General features: G+C 50.7%; 1 long non-coding RNA gene across 1 annotated transcript; it reads left to right on the top strand.

Moving 5' to 3' along the window:
* The first annotated feature begins 897 nt into the window (after window positions 1–897).
* Window positions 898–1,958, top strand: LOC110295357. The gene is made up of 2 exons (XR_002378052.1): window positions 898–1,569; window positions 1,709–1,958. It is a non-coding gene; the product is annotated as an uncharacterized LOC110295357 (long non-coding RNA).
* The last annotated feature ends 399 nt before the right edge of the window (window positions 1,959–2,357 follow it).

The raw sequence follows: 2,357 nt of genomic DNA, 5'->3' as shown, positions 1-2,357 counted from the left end.
CCAGAGGTTGATTGCTTCTGCACCAGAGATGCTTGGAGGAGTTTATACAGGGCTACCTAAAGTGTGGTCTAGGGACCGGAAGCATTGGCCAAGACTCTTGGGTCCCAACTCTCCAAGTCTCTTTCCTCCTCTACCCCCTTTTCTCTCCCTTGCCTCCCTTCCTTCTTTCCTCCCTTTCTTTTATTTTTTTCTACATCTTGTTTTATGTGTATGGTATTTTTCCTGCATATACCACGTGCATGTGTGTAATGCTTGTGATGACCAGAAGAGGGCACTACATCCCCTGGAACTGGGGTCACAGATGGTTGTGAGCTGCCACGCTGGTGCTGGGAATTAAATCTAGGTCCTCTGCAAGAGCAGCCAGTGCTTTCAGCCGCTACGTCATCTCTCCAGCCCCAGCAGGTGCTTTCTTGAGACCAAACCCTAATCAGTGTGTGATGCTCTCAGTCATGTGTGCTTAGGATTCTGAGGCTTAGCGAGAAAACACGGTCACTTGATTAGCCCTGTCTGCCACGGGTAGAATCCAGGGTGCTGGTTATCCTCCGACTTCCTGAAACACCTTTACAATTCATTTATGAAAACGGAGATAAAGAATGACGTGTGGTGAGACACGCCTGCCATCCCTCACCGGATAGATGGAGGCTAGAGGCTCACAGGCAAAGGTCATCTGTGGTTGCAGAGTGAGTATGGGATGCAGCTTAAAGAAAGGAAAAGGGAAAAGGAAGAGAGAAAAAGAGAGTAAGCAAGGGAGAAAGAGGAGGAAGGAAGGAGGGAGAGAAGGACGGAGGGAGGGAGGAATTGGGAAATGAGGGAGGGAAGGGGGAGGGAGGGGAAAAAGGAGGAAGGAGGGAGGGAAAAAGGGAAGAGAGGAAGAGGGAGAGAGGGAGGGGGAAGGAAGGATGGAGGGAAGGAAAAAGGGAGGAGGGAGGGAGCACAGGGAAAAACTGGATGGCACCTCTCCAAGTGCGTTCCAAGTGTGTTAGTGTCAGGTTCCGTGGAACATTTCTGGGGACACACTGTCTGAAAACCAGAGCCAACAGAAGCAATCAGAGCCAACAACACTGTGGTCTTTCTGAATATCTGAGACAAAGGACACTGGCAATGCTGGGGACACCTGAAGCTGGAGAACCCAATTTCAGTTCAGGGTCTTCCTTTCCCTTGAGGCCACGGAGCACACGGAGCCGACTGAGCGCAAGGAGCACATGGGTCCCTTTCTGTGTGCTTTGCAGCAGGGTGGTGCTATGCAGCCCAGGCAGGACTTGAACTCCGATCCTCTTGTCTCAGTCTCCCAAGTTTGAGATCGTAGGTGTACAACATGACACCACCACACAACCGGGTTTAAAAAAAATGTTTTAGTGTCTGGCTCAGCAGGATTCTCTCAGATGTTCTCAAAGGTTCTTCAGACTAGGAAGAAGATAAAGCTGAAACCAGAAGAAAGAGTTGCTAATAGCCCATGGATGGACCAATCCTTTAACCCCAGAGGCTTCTGGGAGTGGAGAGCTGGGCAAAATAAAGCAAATAATAAAATACAGGAGGGCCCCTGGCCCAGGGCGGTGGAGGTGATGGGAGGTAAGCACACCCTTCCCCCACCCCCTACCCCCACCCCACCCGGGGCTCCTGTCTTCAGTCTGTGAATTTCCTCTTCTCCCTCAGACCCAGGATGTATATAAACTCTATGCAAATGTGTTTACTTTATACTTTATTTCAGTTGGAGTCACTTGCCTGTCAGGACCTATATCAACATGTCAGCCACTTGGACAAACAAGCGTTGCGAGGGGAAATATTTCAGATAAACAGACACGATGTTATGACATATCACCCCCCCGCCCCCAACCCTGGAAAAGGGGGTCGGTCAGAGACCAAGGAGAAGAAGAAAGGAAGCAACGCCATGCGGAGATCTGTTTTCCCTGGCTTGAGGCCCCGGAGGGTCAGCTGTAAATAAAATAGGTTTTTCATTACTTGTGGTGTGTGTGTGTGTGTGTGTGTGTGGTTGTATATGTATGTATGGGGTGGTGTGTGTGGGGTTTTGTCAGCTGAAGAGGAGGCTTCCTTGGCAGGTACCCTGAGATTCTCCCTGGTGTCCTTGTTGAGTCCAGAGAGGACGTGGGACCAGCGAAGAGAACACAAACCCAGCAGGTTAGTTTAATTGATAGTGGGTTGAGTGTGACAGCCTTCCTCCTCTTCCTCCTCTTCCTCCTCTTCCTCCTCCTCTTCCTCCTCCTCTTCCTCCTCATCCTCTTCCTCCTCCTCCTCCTCCTCTTCTTCTTCCTCCTCCTCCTCTTCTTCCTCTTCCCCCTCCTCCTCTTCCTCCTCCTCTTCTTCCTTCTCCTCCTCTTCCTCCTCCTCCTCCTCTTCCT

The sequence above is a fragment of the Mus caroli genome, chromosome 5 (genome assembly GCF_900094665.2).
Source record: "Mus caroli chromosome 5, CAROLI_EIJ_v1.1, whole genome shotgun sequence".
Lineage (NCBI taxonomy): Eukaryota > Metazoa > Chordata > Mammalia > Rodentia > Muridae > Mus > Mus caroli.
This window is presented reverse-complemented; position numbering and strand designations above follow the sequence as displayed.